The sequence below is a fragment of the Aptenodytes patagonicus genome, chromosome 1 (assembly GCF_965638725.1).
Source record: "Aptenodytes patagonicus chromosome 1, bAptPat1.pri.cur, whole genome shotgun sequence".
Classification (NCBI taxonomy): Eukaryota; Metazoa; Chordata; class Aves; order Sphenisciformes; family Spheniscidae; genus Aptenodytes; species Aptenodytes patagonicus.
Window position 1 is genome coordinate 3,357,518 of NC_134949.1, and position 20,750 is coordinate 3,378,267.

At 41.2% G+C, this 20,750-nt stretch overlaps 1 protein-coding gene across 2 annotated transcripts in view; it reads left to right on the forward strand.

Moving 5' to 3' along the window:
• LOC143164689 (endonuclease domain-containing 1 protein-like) overlaps positions 1 to 20,750 on the forward strand; it is a 172,803-nt gene that overhangs the window by 41,361 nt on the left and 110,692 nt on the right. For both annotated transcript variants that reach the window (XM_076347643.1, XM_076347706.1), the window contains exon 3: positions 6,095 to 6,144. The gene's annotated coding sequence lies outside the window, so the exon portion shown is untranslated. The remainder of the gene's footprint in view (positions 1 to 6,094; positions 6,145 to 20,750) is intronic.

Consider the following 20,750-nt stretch of genomic DNA (forward strand, 5'->3'; position numbering starts at 1 on the left):
TTTGTAACACATGCAACACTGCTGCTACTGTAAGGAAGCACAATTTTCATAATCTTAAATTTACATGCATGTACCAAGCTTCCAAATATCTTCCTCCTCTGTCTCCACCACTGAATTTTACTGTGCGTGGTATGAGAGGTAGGATGCTCAAAACCCCTGAATTTTTGACGCGTTACGAGAGACTTTTGTAGATGTTGACTGCCTACTTGATGACATGTACTTGTAATGATTGAGCCTGTGCAGTAAATGCTGCCTAGGGAATTGGATCCTTAGTGGAGGAGATGAGAAATTATAATCCTTATTGTGCGATAGGTTCTGCTGGTAAATGTTCCATGGCATTTTGCAGAGGCAGTTCAAGACTGTGTGAGCTTAAGATTTTTAGATCTGTTAGTGGTGGTAGTTTTATTGGTAGCAACTTGATCCTAATTAATTGGCATTTCAAATAATTTTACCCACTAAGCATATGATCTCTTGAGCAGATACTCAAAGGAATAAGAGGACACATGGAGACCTGAGGGTTAACAAAACATCTAGAATAAAAGCACAAGAGAAAAGGAAAAACAAAGCAGAGCTGTACGTCATGTTCATGTGTTACATGTCATTTGAAAAGTAGAAACAAGGACACACAATTCAAAATTAATATAAAAGCATATCAGATAGGGTTAATATAAAATCTAAGGTACAAAAAGATGAATAACTAGCATTAATAGGTAACATGAAAAGACCTCGTAAATATATTGGAAGTTAGAGGAAGTCAAGAGAAAATGCAGGCCGCCTTCTTACCAGAGTGATGATAGTAAATAAGAGATACCACACTGAATAAATTGCTGAGCATAATTGTATTTAATCATGGGTCTTCTGAAGGAACCAAAAACCCTTTGGACTCACTGGGGGAATAATTTTGGTAATTAACAGCTCTCATTTGAAAATGGAGTGTATTGTGGGTCTTTTTGTTTGGGTGTCCGTCCCCCCCCCCCCCCAGTCTGAGAGCAGTACAGACTCTGGCTTCTTACTTAAAAACAGTATGCATGGGCAGGCTAACTGAGAGGGTCAGAAGCAAAATTTACTCAAAACATTGGTAGCTTAAAAAGTAAGAGTTTAGAAGTGTTTAAATAAGTATATTTATATTTATTGCAGTGGATTGAACCAATTCAGGTAAGGCCAAATTGCTGCATCTGACACAAATGGGCTCTGTAGCAAAAAGATAAATGTACGGGCAAGTACGGAGCGAAAGGTCGCAGTCTGAAACAAACGTGCCGTTTCCTAGATAAATCTGATTTCTAAAACCAGCTTCTACTTCATATAAAAGTTAAAATTAAGTTTTCTTTTCTAGTAGAAGCACAGAGAGAACCGTTTCAAAAAGAACGATCCTAAACCAAGAAGGGAAGGGCATGGGTGGCTCCGGGAACTGGGACATTGTAATTCGTCTTGTTAAACTGGTAGCACAGTCCCTGGCACTGTTTTAGCCTGTGCTGACCAGCACTCTTCCAGACAGTGCTTGGGCATCGTCCAGAGATTAGCATGGTGCAGGGACTGTTTCTGATGGACAGCTGGGACATGGTACCCTATTCTGGGGCTAGGAAGGCTCGCCTAACTGTATGGGTACCAGCTGTACTGCTGTGGCTAATTTGTGGGCCAGAGGACAGTCCCTAACCGGGTTTGTGCAGTAGGTAGCTGTTGCTCTGAAGTTAGGAGTTGCTAAGATTTCTGATCCCAAATCCAGCTCGGGGTACAAGGCTTTCTTTTGGGAATGAGAGACAATCAAAGTTCTGCTCTTAAGACTTCTTTAATTTGTTTGTGGCCAGCAATGCGGTAATGCGTTGCCAAGAACTGGGTTTGAAAGTTCTGTTCCCTTTCAAACACATACACTAACCACAAAGCCAGAAATTGGGATGATTTTTTTTTTTTTTCCGTTTGGGTTTTATTGGTTTGGGTTTATTTTTTTTTGTGTGTGTGTATAGTTTATGACTTTTTTGCACTCCTGCAGAGGTATTCAGCTGCAAGAAAGGACTCTCACCCCGAATACTTAGGCACCTGAATAAGGCAGGCTGGATTCACTCTGTAGGTTTGCTGGCTTATATTCATTCTTCAGCAGAAGCAGCAGAACTATCTGTCCTATTTGTTGCCCTAGGAATCAATCTGTATGGAGTCCTTCATGGAGTTGAAAAAAGGAATTCAGTCATACTCAACAGTAAGAGGCATACATGTTGATTGGCATGGCTGTCAGTCACAGTCAGTGCTTCTGTCCTGCATATGTGGATAAGCTTTCCTATGGGCAAGTGGCTGCCCGCAGGCAGGGGTGGCGTTAACCTTTTCAGCTTCTGGTAAAATGAGGTGAGCAGGACGCTCAAGCTGACTTCTGTGAGAGCTGAACAGATGCTGTTTGGGGAAGCGGTAAACATTTCATTGATGGAGTATTTTGAAACGTTAATTATATTGAGGGTAGAGCTAGATCCTCAATTTCATTTTTCTGGGTGAGTTCAATGGAAGGAAGAACCTCGTGGTAGGTCAGGGAGTAGCCCATGTGTCAAGAGAGGAGGGCACACAGCAAAACTTTTTATGTACAGGGCTCCAGTCTGTATGTGTTTAGGGCTGTTTACCACCTACGAGTGAGGGCTGACCTGTTCCAACAGACCATATATCTTCTTCTGAGAGCAAGAGATCCAAAATTTCTATGCCGTTTTATGGGAAAGATTTGTTACTGGCTGTTTTTCAAACAAGAGCACTGCAGAGAGGGGGGGGGGGGGGGAAGAGAGGGAGAGAAAAAAAAAGTAGTAGCAGAAGATGTTTTAGTAGTTAAGTACTACTTCTCTTGTAGAAGAATTGTTTCCAGGACAACGATGTTGATGATGGAGTTACAAAGTGAGTATGTGTTTCCTTTCCTCTTTTATTTGTTATTGATCAGTGAAGTAGGAAGACCTCTCTTTGTACTTGAGTCGTTTGCAGAGAGTTGTGTTACATCAGTTATTTTTAGTCTACCCTAGGTTGTCTGTGTGGCTCTTTTTAGCTATTTAGAAGAGAATCTGGTATGCAAGAAATCATATTTGTGTTGGTTTTTGTTAAGATCCCATGTACCCCATTTGTATCTAAACAAATTGCTATCTCTGGACTACTAACACTATGGTTGGTTGGTTGGTTTGTTTTAAAAGAAACAAAACAACAGCTTTGTGCTTTAAATTCTAAGCTCATCTCACTGGTGGGATGTGAGTTTCTTTAACTGTTTGCACAGAATTTTTCCTCTGTTGGTATAATACATATTTTTTTGCATATACTAATGATATACTGTCATGCAAATGAATTTGGAATAATTAAAGGAAATCATTTTCCCCTAGAGTATATTCAGCTGTAAGACTCCATTGTGAGATCTGTTTTCAACTGAAGTTTGGAATTTGGAATAAGAAGGCACTGAATTAAATGTAGTTGCCAATTTTAAAGGGGCATAGCTAGCGTAAAATCGCACCCATCTCCAAAATATGTTGATCTATTTAAAATCTGGAGGAGTATAATGAAATCTGTACTTGTGTGGTTTTCCTTTGTATATTTGATTGTATTCTGAGTTATTTTTTTTCTGGATTGTTTTTTCCTTCACAACAATATTTTGAGAAAAGAAATGTCTTTTTTTTTAAACCACAAATATTGGCTGTGCATTTTAGAGGCAAGCATAACAAAAATAGTGGCCAGGTCATTAGTGAAAAACACGCTTCGTAAAGCTCCATTGTTTTGCTAAATTAAATAGCTTGAAGTTTAACGGTGTCCCTTTTAAAGGACTTGGATGATTTCATACCCCCTAATGATAGATTTATTTATTTCATATTGAGATTTTAGAAGTTGATGAACATTCAGAAAACATTTCTCGTGCATCGTTGTCCGGTGAATTAATGAGATATTCTGTTTCCTTCTGAATCATAGAATCATAGAATCATTAAGGTTGGAAAAGACCTCTAAGATCATCAAGTCCAACCGTCGACCCAACACCACCATGCCCACTAAACCATGTCCCTAAGCGCCTCATCTGCTCGTCTTTTAAATACCTCCAGGGATGGGGACTCCACCACTTCCCTGGGCAGCCTGTTCCAATGTTTCACCACTCTTTCAGTAAAGACATTTTTCCTTACCTCCAATCTAAACCTCCCCTGGCACAACTTGAGGCCATTTCCTCTCATCCTATCGCTTGTTACTTGGGAGAAGAGACGGACCGCCACCTCGCTACAACCTCCTTTCAGGTAGTTGTAGAGAGCGATGAGGTCTCCCCTCAGCCTCCTCTTCTCCAGGCTAAACAACCCCAGTTCCGTCAGCCGCTCCTCATCAGACTTGTTCTCCAGACCCCTCACCAGCCTCGTTGCCCTTCTCTGGACACGCTCCAGCACCTCGACGTCCTTCTTGTAGTGAGGGGCCCAAAACTGAACACAGTATTCGAGGTGTGGCCTCACCAGTGCCGAGTACAGGGGCGCGATCACTTCCCTAATGCATTGGTGTTTTTCTGATGCTAAAGGTTGGATACTACATGCTAAGATCAATGTGTGGTCACTGTAGTGAGCCATTAATAGTTTTATTCTTTGGATGTGTTTTTCCATCCAATTCTACAGCATGTTTATGAAGACCATGCTTCCTTTATTAATTTAGGAGAAGACAGTATGACATAGCATGAAAACTGGCATGCTCGGGTGACTATGATGGCTGCTGTACCTTCTCCATATCCCATGGCTCTTTGACTTGTGGATAGGGAGGTTAAGCAGGATGATAAATCCATGTTGGCATTTACTTGTTGCTTTGTTATCCCCTCCTGGCTGCAAACTGTAGCCAGAGTCAGGATTCTTTGACGGGTGTCCTCCTCTTTCCATCTCTCTCTCTTCCCCACCCCCCACCCCTTGCAAATTACCATTTTCAGCAGAACAAGAACAGTGCTAACCTTGAGTGATGAGATGTCTCTGTACTTCATTTTCCAGTATGTCCCCTGTTATTTAGTTATTCCATTATCTGGAGCATACCAGTTCTTTATGGAGGATTGAGTAGTTCCAGGTCACCACTTGGCATAGTAAGGGAGTGAGGAATTTTTTGCTGCTTCTGCTAAAGGTTTGCTAATTATGTAGCTAAATAGAGAATGTAGCATGAGAGCATTCTTTTTAAGGACAATACTTTCGTAACTCCACTTAGTAGATTTTTTTTGTTTGTTTTTTTTTGGTTGCTTGCTTCTTTTGTTTTAATCTTCCAAAACACTACAAAAACATTAATGAATTCCCAGTAAGGTATGGATATACTTTCTCTGTTTTTACAGATTTGAATCCAAAGCACAGAGCATGACATAATGGCCAACCTAGAATCATAAATCGTTTAGGTTGCAAAAGACCTCTAAGATCATAGAGTCCAACCAGAAACCTAACACTGCCAAGTCCACCACTAAACCATGGCCCTAAGCGCCACGTCTACACATCTTTTAAATACCTCCAGGATGGTGACTCCACCACTTCCCTGGGCAGCCTGTTCCAATGCTTGACAACCCTTTTGGTGAAGAAATTTTTCCTCACATCCAATCTAAACCTCCCCTGGCACAACTTGAGGCCATTTCATCTTGCTTTATCGCTTGTTACTTGTTCGTATTCAACACCCATTGAAGTGTCTTTAGGGTGCCTGAAACAAAGGGCTAGCAGATACGACCCAAGACCAAGGGAAAGTCATCACCTTTCTGAAGTAGGTGCTGGAGGCCAACAAGGAACAGTCATAGAGTCTAACAAGACACTACATAGCTCTCTTAGAGCAATTAAATCCTTCTTTACATTTCTTCACTTTCTCTATGGCTAAGAGGAATTTCTTTGGTAAAACTTTGCAATAGGATTTGGAATTTATTTCTAGTTCTTCAATGTTACGCTCAAATCACGAGGCAGTCTCCACAATTCCTCTTGATAGAGCAGTTTCATGTCACAGAAGTATTCTGGCAATCAAATCAGAGAAACAGAAATGAACGATGGAAATATTTTCCAGTGCTGACTAAAAGCAAACAGTAAGCTTCAAGCATTAATTAACAATATAATGAGAAACTTCAGTTCAAGCAAATACTTTTTTCAACAGAATTTGTCTTTTCTTTGTTGTATTGCAGAAGAAGAAGTGGTGACTGAGTTGTACAAGCAAACGAGGACAATCCAAAAAGTAAGTCAAAGAAGAATGCTCATTTTCCTCTCCTGTAAGACTACAGGACAAGTGTTCTATAAGACAGCCGTTTAATTAAGAAGGCAATTAGTTTTCCCTCACTTTGACTGTGAGGGTAGCATATGCAGTTTGTAGAGCTGTTCCGAGTTACCTGATTTCAAGCCATGTGGTTCAGGGTGAGTTGCATTAGGTAGACCATTTCTCTCTTTCTCATCATTCTGTCAGGGCATAAAGTAGTTCAAGATTGTGTCGTGTAATTGCATTATTACTGTTGTAGCAGTGATGGTCCAAGGATGTGGAGGGGAGAGGTTTGTAGGGAAAGGCTTTATCTCTTCCTAGACCTTTTCTGATAAAATGTGAAGAGTCAGACCAACCTACAGGAAGGCAAGAAGGGCTGGAAAGGGTTTTTGGGCTCCAGAGCTTGTTAGTATTCACCATAATACCAGTTGGCCTAAGAAAAGTTTTAACCTTACTTTAAGGCTGCTGTATTTTTGGCTGAGTATTTTCAAATATATTAAAACCATTTACTTGGGAGTACTGTATGTATTTATGGCTTAGCGCAGGAGGTTTTTTTTCCATTTTGGTCAAGAAAGCAGGATGTTATTCAGTGGTATTTTAGATAGCAAGCCTTACAGCTCATCTTTCCGATTCACTTGTAGTAGACGGTGGCAAATTTTAAAGATAGATGCTTTTAACTGTCTTGAACAGAGCATGTACTATGTGTTAACAGTATCTACATTGCAATTGTAATAACAAAACCCAAGATTATTCTGAATTTGGTTTCACACCAGCTAACAAGTGGACTCATTAAAAGATTGCGTGAGGTTTTCTATATATTGTTGACTCAACTTTAAAATATCTTTAAGTCTGCAAAACGTCTCAGCTTACTAAGGGATGAGTATGATTTTAACGCATAGGTTTTGAAATTATTGATGACTCCAGTTTATCAAATAGCCTTTGTGTGGTGCTTTATTTATAATTTTTCTATTACTTATATGAATGTAATTTTAATTTATACCTGTGTCTCTTTTTTTGTCTGAAAAGTTTAAGTAATTCTACAGACTTGCTTTTTATAGACACTTGCTATTAAAAAAAGAAAAAGTGGTAGAACATGTGTCAGGCATATGCAATTCCTTCAGCATCATGTTTTCCACACTGATTTAATAGCTATTGAGTCTCCTCAAATATTCTTGTTTCCAAGACCTGTTTTATGGTAATAAATCTTCTTGGCTGTAAAATTCTTGAAATGATTCAGTAGAACGATTTGTTTCTTTAGCACATTCCCTGAGAGATCATAGTTAGAAATGGAAAAGTCCTTAACCAGGTCAGCTTTTTCCCTACGATACATGTAGTCAGCGCTGGAAATGATAATCAATGAAATCGCCAATATTTGTGCTGGCAAACTGCTATTGTCCAGTACTCCCCACTGTCCTGGTTTCTCTCTTGGTAATTTTAGTAAGTTTTCTATTAGAGTGTCATGCTAAACTACATTGAGAAATGCCTAGCCAGGTAAAGAACGAAAGCTGTGGTGTGGTGTGATGCAACTCTTCATTTAAAAAAAAAAAAAAAAAAAGTCTGTCTCAAAATTCATATCAAAAACATTAATGAAATGGCCAAAGACTTCCTTAATTTCCCTATCCATTTGCACATGAGGCTCGGCGATGGTGTAGTGAGCACGGTGGGCTTTTTGGCATAAATGACGGTACCGTAAGAAAAGATTCATCCAGGATAGCTGTTAACACCTTCCTTCTATACACTGGGTGCCATTTGTAGCTGCTGAGTTCTCATGATGCTCGCTGTTGCTACCGTTAACACACCAGACCACATACTGAAGTAGCATGTAGCCAGCTTGTACTCCTTTGGGTTTGTCAGCAGAGTACCTCTCAGAAACTGCAGGTCCACATGCAGGACAAATCCAAAATGAATGGTGCAGTCCTTGAGGTAGGTTGTAATTTAATAAATTCAGGCATGCAGGGATGATTAAGTTGTGATACCTGGTCTCTCGATCTCTGGAGGGTGGCCACACATTATATAACCTGTGTGGCTTTCTGACAACTAGAAAAAACTGTTAAAATGGGGTGTTACTTATTGGGAGCAGGTGAGAAAGGAATTCTGCCAAGAGCCCGTAAGGAGTTCTGTGTGTTAGGTTTCCAAGACAATCCATTAGGTAGTTCATCTGGAACACCAGGTGTGCAAAGAAAAGGGAGATGTGTATTTACCAAAACTCTCTGCACAGCTGGAGCTCCAGGTGAAAACACCAGGTTATACCAGAAGATACGGAATTCCTTGATCTTCAAATTTGTAACTTTCTGAAATACTGTTGTTTTCTTTCTTTGCTGTTTTCCTAGTTGGACTTCAGATACTGGAATCATCCTTTAGGTTGTTCTGCACTGAGGGAAGCAGTAAGTTCTGGGGTAGGTTTCTCCATGGGCATTTCCTTAAAATACTCAGGCTTTGGGATCTGAGGTCCTTGATCCTCTTTAAATACCTCAGGATAGGAAGTAAGGCTTTGCGGTTCCCCCAAGATTATAGCAAGATTTGTGTATTAAATCTGCGCTTACCTTTGTTTTGGGAAAGGGAACTTCGTATTCTTACTGGCCTCACCTGCCAGACAGATATTTTCATTTAAACTGTGCATTTTAATCAGGTGCTTTTACTGCAAGGCATAAACCTTAGGGGTCTTCGACATTGTACTTCAAAATGATCCAAAATAGCTGTTGTTACATCCATAGATACTGCTAGTCATGATAAAGAATAATGTCTGCATTTAAAAGGTGCGCTCAAAGATTACTTTACTCTGCAGGATCTCGACAAGAGTACATTATGTCAGCATATTCATTCCAGATAACGTCTTAAAGAAGAAGCAGTAATATTGGGGACCATTTTATGTGTGTGTGTAAGCACACAGATGTTTTTAGGGTTGGTAGAAGTCTTTGCTGCCATAGTCCTGTTTGAATTGTTGGTTGCGTGAAGATGTAGGGTGGTCTAATAAATGGACCAGATGATGAGAAGCTTTTTATTGGTAGTTGAAATTTGAACGCATGTACCTTCCACAGAGCCGCTTCACCAGTTGTGTTTGTCACTCTTGCCTGTGAAGTGAGGGCACCATATCTACTTCTGATTTTAGACACAATGATATATATAAATATTTTGACTCTTCAGAAGTAAAAGCCTAATATCTGACCTTATGAGACAGCCCACTCCTTGCACATGTGTGAGCTAACAGGTGTCACGGAGCCATTCAGTCTGATAGCTTAGGGAGGTGAATGATGAGGAAGGTTTGAAGAGAGAAGTACAACCAGCAACAGTAAAGAAAGCCATTTTCCTCTTCAGGCATCTCTCTTCTTCTGAGAAGGTCCACTAGCATGTATGGCAAAAAAGGAGACAAACCACAAAGAGGTCAGTGTTATTGGATGTGTGTGAAGTAGCCATTAACGCAGGCAGTGAGTATTCAAAAAGAAACTCTCCATTTGACAGCACTGTCTTCTAGATGACTTAGAAACATAAAAACACAACTTAGTTTTAAAAGAGCACTTCTAATTTTTGTCAGATATGAAAGTACCTGTAAGTTTAATGTGTGCTTTGCAAAGAGAGGGATGTGCTAAGACTAATTATCGCATTTCCATCTTACCAGTTGTATCTGTGGTATGATGGCTTCATATACAAAATTCTGGCACCACCGTTAGCACCGAGACATTTTTATGTGCACTTTGTAAGAGCACTCCTCTCGTGCCACATGAATGGGAGCTGTGTGCTGTAGTCATCTGTGTTGCTCACTGCACTTCATTGGGCTGAAGGATGGGCTATCAATCAGTTCTGGATTTGCTGTCTGCAGCCGTATTCTAGGGTAGAGGAATTCCCAGGGAGCGGGACTCTTACATCTTCTTTTTCCCTCTTTCCCATAGTAATGCAGCTGCTAAAACAACTCCTCTGCAACTGTAAAAAAAGAGGTGATGTATCAACTTGGAATATATGCATCTGTATTCATGAGAGCTGGCATATACATGCCCAGGCTAAGTGGTAAATAGCACGTGTTCTTGCCTTCCTCACCTGTGCACTCTCTCTGTTAATCAGAGTCTGTCTGATACTGCAAAACTGCAGTTTTCTGAAGACTTCTAATGTTTGAAATTGGAAGACACCTAGCAGCAAAACCTTCTCCTCATTTTTTTCTTTTAATTTCTTGCTCAGAAAGCAAGATAAAAGCACTCGCTTTCAGATCTTTCTAGATACCTGTGATCCAGACCTAGAAATTCACCTTTCACCAATTTGCAAGCTGAAAATGTAAATACAGAGATCAGTTAGGTATCCAACTTGCAGTGGTGTTCACTCTGTCTTCCTCAATTCTCTCAGGCAAATACATCTGCACATGGACACACATGGAGGAATGCGGGATCTTAAATACTGTTTCTACGTGTATAAGCTGCAGCCATGTTTGTCTCTTGGTGCTGGAAAGAGCGAGCATCAGGGAGAGGATAGGGTACTGGTCTTTTTAAACTAATTTCTGTGGAAATGCTGGGTGAAAAAACATCATCTTGATTATATAAACACTTGTGCATTGATAATACTTTTTTTAACATGAAACTTTGAGACTAACAAATCATTATTAAACTTCATTTAGATTTTATTTTCCCCTAACCGAGGCTAGTTTCTATAGCTCAGGGGTGGGAGCCTATATCCTAAAGGCTATATATGACTCACAACTGTTTCAGATAGCCTACTATCACATTTTTTCACATTATTTATTCGCATTAATATAGAACAGTACTGACATGTTTATTAACACATGGACATGGCTTGCTAAATATGTTTAAAAGCCTTGGCCCTTAGCTAGAAAAAAAAATTCTCTGATGTTGCTGTGAACTGCTGCATCACAACCCGTTTTCACTTGCAAAGACACCAAGTGTTTGTGAGTAGCCTTAGTCATCGAGTCCCACCTGCATATAAGCCAGCATGGGATGGACAGAGATAAATCACTGCTCCTAACATTTGCTCTCTGAGGGATGGAGGCACTACAACCTGTTTACTTCCAGCTCAGAAATCACTGATTCAGCCTTCTTGAGCTTGCAGTTTTATATATCATACTTACATCACACAGTTTCATTTGCTTTGGGTTTTGAGTCTTGCATGAAGATAGCAGGGGGAAAATGTAACTTCGTATGAAAAGAAAAAACAAGGATTTCTTTCTTTAAAACATTAAATCATTACAGATATGTGAAGTAATGAACATGCCTGAAATGCACTCCTTTCTAGTCTTTCAGTGCCTCTTCTGCGAGACTGAAGTCTGTCTCATCTTCTGTAGAAGAAATGTTTCTTCCCTTTTTCCCCTTCGTCTCAGCTGCTGTGTTGTCATGAGACATGCCCTTTCTTTGAACATCCTGCTTAGCTCACCAGCCTGGAGGACTACACTAACTGCTCAGGCTGGAAAAATGACAACCAGCTCTGTCAGCCTTCCAGAAGAGCTGTTGTCCTTTTGAGTAGGGCAATTGCTACATGGGTGGTCAATGTGGATGGTCCTCTGGGTTTTTTCCACTGATATTCCACTGCCTACAGTGTTTTATAATCCTTCTGAATGGGGCAAGCTCTGCAAGAGACTGAGCTTGTCCAAGGCAGGTGCTTTCTCCATATGGAACCAGCCTCCCGGTGACAGAACAAGGTGGAACAGAGGATGCAGAGAGGGAGTTCAGGTCTTGGTGGATATATCTGTCACAAATAATGATGGAGATTTCCACTGTGTTTTATGAGTTTAGATGTGTATCCAGTGTAACCTAAGAGTATAAATACCCCAGATGGCTTTGAAAATAAAGTACTTAATGTTGCCTTGCATACAAACAACTACCCACTTCAAAGCTTGCTTTAAGAAATTCTGGAGATTGTTACTCTAACTTTGGTGATGGGGGAGGTGAGCTTTAGGGAGAGCACTTACGGTGTTAAGGTACCATGACAGGTATACAGCAGAGCAGGGACCAGAACCCAAGGACACTTTCAAAAGCTCGGTGGCCAGCAAAAGCACCGCAAGCCATATCATACACTCTTCAGTGCGACAGGCTCTGTGCAATCTATCTAGTGTTGTTGGAAAGCCAGATACATTAGTCTGAGAAAAGCACAGTGCAGATGGCACATATACTACTTCTGATACCCAATCTAGCTCATTTACAGCTAGCTGATGTCTCTGGATGCTACTGTGTTAAGCTGTGTAAATTCTCAAGAGGCTTGCCACCCGCTGCTCTGCTTGTAAGTGCAAAGCTGTCTGTGTATAAGCTACAGAATGCACGAGTAAGAAAAGTAAATTTGTTATTAAAGGGATGCTCTTAAAAATTGTCTTCATCCTTATAGTTCCCTCCAGAAGTGTAACGTTATGTGGTAGGTTTGTCAGCACTTTTGATTTTTGTTTGTTCATCTCTGCCTGCAGTGAAGTGTATATAGAGCTGAACAGATAATACATAAAATACACTGTACATCACATTAATGCAGGAAATTGGGACTTCTTAAATATATACATTTAGTAGCATCTTAGCACTTCTAGCTTTCCTACAGTTTCCAAACAGTGTTTTCTCTCCCCATAAGATCAAGAATGAATGGTAGTTCAAACCTGTATTCAGTATGTCCATAAGAAAAAGAAATAGCTTTTAGATGAAAATTTAAGACTGTTTTTTCCTCTTTTCTTGGTTCTGAAATACTAAATCTTTTTTATATTGTATGTGTATAGAGGAGGAGATAATGAGTGAGATGGTATCACATCAGAAAAAAACCTGTGGAGATGGACCTCAGCATTAACACTTAAAACTATGTGGAAAACCTTGTTGTAGTGCAAAATAAGATTTATCATAGAATAGTTTGGGTTGGACAGGACCTTTTAAAGGTCATCTAGTCCAACCCCCCTGCAATGAGCAGGGACATCTTCAGCTAGATGAGGTTCACACGGGCCCACTTCTCAAGCTTGTCTAGGATGCCCTCTGGATGGCATAGCATAGCTTCCAGGAGGGTCTGTTCCATGATCTTCCCAGGCACAGAGCTGAGTTCTATAGTTCCCCGGGCCTTCCTTTTTTTCCCTTTTTAAAAATGGGGGGTTATGTTTCCCCTTTTCCAGCCAGTGGGAACTTCACTGGACTGCCACGACTTCTCAAATGCAATGGATAGTGGCTTAGCAACTTCATCCGCCAGTTCCTTCAGGACCCGCGGATGCATCTCATCGGGTCCCATGGACTTTGCACCTTCAGGTTCCTTAGATGGTCTCGAACCTGATGTTCTCCCACAGTGGGCGGCTCTTCATTCTCCCAGTCCCTGCCTTTGCCTTCTGCGACTTGGGCGGTGTGGTTTGAGCACTTGCCGGTGAAGACGGAGGCAAAAAAGTCATTGAGTACCTGACCCTTCTCCATATCCCAGGTAACCAGGTCTCCTGTTTCCTTCTGGAGAGGGCCCACGTTTTCCCTTGTCTTCCTTTTATCCCTGATGTACCTATAGCAGCTTTTCTTGTTGGCATCCCTGGCCAGATTAAATTTAGGGGGTTTTGGTTGGGGTTTTTTGGGGTTTTTGGGTTTTTTTTGGTTTTTTTCAATAAAAGGGTAATAGGACACAGACATGGAGCCTGGACATCTGTATTCTGTTTGTACTTCTCTTCTGTTGCGTAAGCTTGGACAAGTTGCTTTGCATTTTCCTGCTTCATTTCTCCTGTCAGTTACGTATGTTTTACTTGCTATTGGTAAAGCACTTTAAAATCTTGAATTAGTAGTATTAGGGACTTCTATAAGCTTACTTAAAATCCTTTTCCTCCTCACTCATGCCTTCCCAAGGACAAGAATAAATTGAATATTTTTTTTTTTCCAAATGGTATTGATTGACTGATACTCTGCAGCCGCCTAAGGTAGGATTTAACTGATCCTTTCTGTTGTCCAAACATCCACTGAACGGCTTCAAAGCGAGAGTACGGTTGGGTACATTGCATCTCTAATTCTGTTAGGGGCATGGTCTGGCAAGAGGTGTTTCCTTGTTCTTTTTACTTAGCAGGCTGGAGTTGCAAAGTCTCCTGGCGTAACAGACCTTTGTAGACTGCTTTACATTAATATTGGCTAATCTGACGCATCAATCAACTAGAGCTTGGAGCATCATGGATGGGTGGCTGATGTATAGCCTGATGATGATGGAAACACAGTTTGTATCACCGGAAAGCACACTGTCAGGCTGTTAATATACTCTGCATCATCGTCGGGTCCTGTGGCAGAGCACTTCAGCAGCATTCCTGGACACCTAATCACCTTCTGGCCCTCAGACGTGAAGGGCCGATGTACCTGTACCAAACTGCTGTTACCCAGCAGCAGTGGACAGTTTGCCTGGGTGTCGTGCGGCACAGCAAGTACGAATCTCTGTGCGGAGAGAAGTTCTTGTCCTGAGATGCTGCTACTGTTGTTAATGCAAGAAGTGAATTCAAGCAGGCATGAAACTATGTGGATGCAGTGGTTAACAAGGAAAATGCATCGATCTTGCACAGCCAAGTGCTGCAGAAATAGTTTAGTTCAATGGAGTTAAATCACCGCGCTTAGAAGAAACAACTGTCCGATGAAACATCCTTGCTTAGAAGAAACAACTGTCCGATGAAACATCCTTGCTTAGAAGCAGCCTGACACCCTGATGTGCAGCTTTGCATTCTCCGTTAACGTTACCAGTGTCCTGGCAAGAATCCCACATACAGAGCTGAGGAAGTAGATAGTATAAAAGCAGAACTCTTTGGGCTTTTTGTTCTGCATTGGTCTGTCAGCCTTGCTGCAACTGTACTGTGACAGAGCATCTGTATTCCACGTCTAGAAACACAGAGAGAGTGTGCGCCTGAAGGATGGCTACTGAGCGTCGCTGTGTTTCAGTTCAGGGGTGTTAAAAGCCCTGCAGTATGTATACAAGCTAGCTGTAATTTATTTTAATTAAATACAATAGCTGCATACATACTGCAGAAGGCATAAGACAGGGATTCCCCACATCTAATTTGTCATCTTGCTGTTTGGATTTCTTTGCTATTGTCTTCCCTTTCACAGATTTGTGCAGAGATGTCTCATCGTCTCCCTCCTGTGCTGTCAGCAGTGGCATCTGTCTTTTGAAATACAACAAATTTTCTTAAACTTTTTCTGTTGTTGAGAAGCCATTCTTGCTGTATCATAGCGGAGGCATCCCTGTCCTTCCTGACACACGCACCTATAGAGGTTTTATTTTAATTAGAGAGCTACAGGAAGCAGAATCCCCATCCCATGGGAGCCTTCTCATATCTGACTCTTATTTTTTTGAATTAGGGAGCTTGGAGTACCCACCCTAGGGCTGGCAGGCAGCCTGGCAGGAAGCTGGACAGACTGGCCTGCCGGCCAATCTTGTTGCCTTTTATAGAGCGTTTTGATGAAATCAGCACATTTCCATGCAATTGGTGTTTTGCAGTGTAAAAATCGTTACGTTTGGGAGTTTTTTGAGCGGCTCTAGTTTTAGACTGCATCTTGTGACTTCTGGGAAATTGTTGGCTAATTTTAGTCATTACTACACATGATTTTGTGAGAAGAGAGGTGATGTTTCTGTAGAAGAAAATCCTCTTGGAAGGATGTTCTTCAGCTGGTGTGAAGGGTTGCTTGATGCGTGTCATTGTTCAGGTAGGTGAGTTAGCTGGCAGGGGCCTTATGTTCCCCATCCACAAGTCTCGCATAACAGCAACTGTTTGTGATCAAAATCCTGCCAAATGTGTTCTGTTTTCTTAGAATGGCTTACCTGGGGGAAATGCAAACCGTGCAGGACCCGGATCTCCCACCCTTTTTTGGTAGGGCAAAGCGCTGAGGTAATAGCAGTCTGTAGGGAAGTACAGCCTGGGAGAGGCAACAGAAGCCTTTAGGTCTGGAGGACGGTGTGTAACTGCACTCCATCTACACCTACACTGTGCCTGGTGCTCAGTGGGGACATAGCTGGGCTGCTGTTCCCCAGGTATCTTGCAAGTAGAGCACGGCACCGTAGCACGCGTTTTTGAAGCAGGCTGCATTGTCTCATTAAATCATGCCAGTGCTAAACTGGGCTTGACTCTTCAGGCAGTCCAGTTCGACCTCCTGCTGAAAGTAAGATTGACTTGGAAGTTAAGTGAAGCTGCTAAGCGCCTTTACTAATTGAAAATCGCCAAGAACAGAGAGTTGATAACTTTTCTGTTCCTGTCTTCCAGTGTGTTCATATAGACGATTTCCCCACCCCACCCCTTAGTTCTAATCAGATTTGCCTTATTGCAACTCTTGACTGTTGCTGCTTGCGGTTTGTCTGTGTGCTCAGGAGAGGAGTCTGGCTGTATTTTCTCAGTAGCCCCTGTAGGTCACCAGAGGGCTGATGAAGGGGTTTGGCTAATAACTAGTGTCCTGTGCAAGTTTGCAAGCTGGATCCAGGAATCTTCTTTGGATCACTCTTCCTCTCTTGGGCCGTGGAAGTGCTAGAAGGAAGCTGAACTTGCATTCTCAAGATACAGTACTGCTATTGAACGATGTCGACATTTTCTGGACTTCTTCAGTATCTGATGTAAAACCCCTCAAATCCACTGGCACAATGGAACCAGGTGTCTAGCACTTTAGACAGATCAGACTGATCTTGAACATACTTTCTCTCCTAGTCCTCTTCAATAAATGAATCTGCCTCCTTGGAAGATTCTTTGCATTATGAAGCATTTTGAGGTTATGAGTTTACAATGAATCGCCAATTAGCAGTTCAGTGAAAATAATTTCAAGTAAAATCATACTTTGTTTGCTGAAGTAGTTGCTGCTTTCAGAGGAAACATGACTGCAGCTTTGATTCTCAGAAGCAGCTCATGTTGTAGTGGCCTTTGAGTATGTCCTTAGAACGGATCCGATGTTTACACAGACATTACAAATCATCCGTATCATTTTGAATGAACCAGTCTTAAATGGAATTCCATCCACTAGGGAAGTATAGATCTGAAAATGCAGAAGACTTTGTATGGTTTTTTGTTGGCTGTTGGGGCTCCAATATTTGCACAGTTACTGTGTGAAAGCTGTACATGTATATCCCATCAGAGGGGAACCTAGACGATAACCAAGAGCACCAGTAAAAAGAATAAAGAGGGGAACTTTCCCTTCATGTAATTAGTTTGAACAGGTTTGGCGGTTCTTGTGTACACATAGTGTAAATTCACAGGAGCCCATCCAGATTCGCAGTAGGTAAGTAGTTCCTCAGAAATCAAAGGAGTTATAATCTTATAAAACTTGCATAATAGGGAAGTTTGGCCTTTGTATCCAGAAGCTAAACTGGTTAAGCAAACATGTAATATTGACTCGATTTCTTAGTCAGACTGCCTGCGTTTAGACTTTGAGTGTGTAACTTTCTCTAGTAAAATGAAACATACCTTTCTTTAAAACATACCTAGCTTCTTCCTCAAAAAAGCATGTATGCCATGTGCTTCTGTCTTAGCAAAAGGTAACTATTTTAACTCACTTTGTGCGTACTGTTTCCTCCCTGTTTTCTGCTCCAGTGCTCAAGATGCATAGGGAACTAGAGGTCTGGTAATATGGCTGTTGCTTAAATAAAACTACAGTGAGATTCAAGAGTTTACAGCCTACAGGAGTCAACTCTGCAAACTGTTTTTTCCATACCCAAGAAGCATGAGTCAGATTTTGCAAAGTGAGTCAAATCTATCCTCAGATTCATTTGAAGACACTGTAATGGATACATAATTTGAAACAGAATTATGCATAGAAATGGCTTATTAAACTAATTTAGTTTGCAGTATTCCCTCTGAGTGGGAAGGGGGACAGGGTGGACAGAAGTGATGGGGAAGCGTGGAAGGAACAGCAGTTCAGGTGTACCTCAGTCCTCAGAAAGAGCAGGTAGTCTTCCTGCAGCGTGGAGGGTATAGAAAGATGATCTTTAATTCACTGCTCTGGGGGGGGGGTTGCCAGAGCCTGAGAGATGGTTAACCTAAGTATGCTTATCTTTAGCAGCATCACCAAAATGTGGTCTTAAGCCTGACAGCACCGCTTCAATGAGGATGAGGGTTGCCCCTGGACTTTCAGAATACTGTGACAAAGGCCTACTCAAGCTCATCCTTTGAGATGCATGTTGGGGATCCAGACATAAGCCCTCTCCCACAAGAAGGGCAGTATCCTCCTAATACCTTACTGGAAATAAATCCCTTTCCCTTTGCTTTGCATTCCTTCCCTTTATCTTCACCTGGCCAGCGTTCCTATGCATAAAGCTGTCCTCTGAGGTCAAATGTGCTGGAGCTGCAACCCTTTACCAGGATGTGACTCTTGCATGTTTTGCTGGCTGTGTCATGCGAAAACACTTCCTTTCCTCTGGAGGAATTCCATGACAATTAAACTTTGAGGCACAGTCACCTTCCAAGTCTCAGTTTCTTCTGCTCTGTTCCCATGTTTAACCCTCCCTCTGAGAAATCTCTCTCTTGATTGTGAATTTTGACCAGGAAACTAATTTGATGGCTCCATTCTTAAGCGTCAGTTTTTGACTGGCTGCAGTCAACATCCTAATATTGTGCTCAGAAGAGTGACTAATACCTCCTGTCTGGCATATGTCTTCAATGAATTAGTAGACAGGCATGCATTTATTTTTCCTATTCCTGTGTGTAATCAACCTAGAAAGAATTTTTTTAGATTTGCGTTTCTTCCGCAATTTTTGGTGGGGACCCTGAGGAAATGAATGATGGAATTCAAATGCAGCAGTTCAAAGAACATCTTTGCCATTACTTATTTGTGGTACAAAGATGGGTTGGCAGCATCAGATAGATGGTTCCTTGACTGATACGCACCATCCCTTGTAGGTCTCTGGCTGCTTTTAATTCTTCCCATAACTCAAAACAGCTCTGAGTTGTCTTCACTCTGAATGAAGAACATCATGTTTTTAGAAATGTATTGTGTTTAGATCATTCAGATCTTATATTAACTTTTCTAAAGGGTTTTGATTTGTAAGAAGATGATCGTAGCAGACTGGGATTCAGGAGTCCAGCAGCAATCATGTCACTTTTTTTTTTCCCTCTAGTTTAATTTCTGCCAAAGTTTTGTGAAATATACGGTGTTCGAAAGGTGCTGAACAAAAACAACCAACCCAAACAAAACAGCAAACTCCTTTAATAAGCCACAAGTATTAGTGTATTTGTGCAGAATGAGATGGTTGGTTACCTTCTGTGTCAACACTGTTGTTTGTCACATACTCTACCAGCATCCTCAGGGATGACCTGAAGCACAGCTCAGTGCATCTCCAGCGAGTGTTCCTGACGGCTGCTGGCAACACACAACGTTGCACAGAGATCGGTCGTGCTCCTTATCTGCAGCCGTGTTGCTCAGGGACACAGCATCTTTGCATACGGCTTCTTTCTTCAGAACAGCTTCTCTGATTTTACTCAAGTTTTTACTCCGTACTCTTTTTACTCCTTCTCTGTCTAGTTCCTCACTTGAATTCCATCTCTGAGTCTGTGACTCCATTACCCTTCATCTCCAATCTGCCAATAACTTCTGAGTTAATTAGCAAGGAACTGAGAGCAACAGGTTTGAGATTTTTCATGCTAAGATTTCTTTTTGGGAAACTCTGCATACCAGTTGGAGGAAGTAACTTTTGCCTAAGGGAATTCAGAAGTCTGCTTCACTGTCATGCTGACCTGCAAAGCTGTTTCTCTCTCTGATGTTCATGTAAATTTTTATTCCTAAGGAATTTAACAAGATTCACCATTGGCAGTTGCCTCTTTTTGACAGCTGCTCAAGAACATAGTTTAAAGTAAGCCTGCAATTTTTTGGCACCTGTAGCTGAGTAAGATAAACTCAATCCTGATAGCAGCTAACTCACCAGTAATCTAGTTGCTGTTGTATGGATGCCTAGTCTCCCAGAAAGTGTTTTGTATACATGAATGCTGTATCCTATTCACTGAATATGGTTAAGGATGCTTGAGTTACTCCAGTGAAGACAGGTTTATAAATCATCACTCACTTTTGTTCAGGATTTCTCAAATAGAACCACTTCCTGGACAGTATGATAAACAGTTACTTTAAAAAAAAAAAAAATTATCTTGTTTTGAATCTTTCTTGGGGTTGCTGCCACACATGTCGGAGACAGATCTGACAGTTTTGAAGTACAGGAAAATACCTGAGAATCTGGTATTTAAAGACTATCAAAAAACACTGTATGGACCACCAGCCGTATTTTCAACTACGTACATTACTGCTCAGCTATTTACATGAAGCATGCCCCGTGTTCTCTTCAGGCAGTACCTTACTGTTCAGACAACACAGAGAATTCTGAGATAATTGGCTTTTTAAAATTTTATTACTTGTTTATTAGATGCCGGTGTAATAATTGGATCTGCATGTCATTTTTAAATAAAACCAAGTTATGTTCTGTTGAAACACTTGATAGTATCACAAAAACCCATGTATAAAATTCACCCAGTTGATTCATAGTTTGCTGCTACAGCGTGTGAAATACAGATGAGGTTTCTGACTCTAGCCTAATAAAATGAATTGCCACTATGGTTCTACTGTCTGCACACATAATGTGTGTGTTTTACCAAGTGTTTGTCAAAAGGGAGTAGAGTCCTTCAGTATTTAAAGGAGGGCATCGTATTAAAAGTGAGCCTTTACCACAAA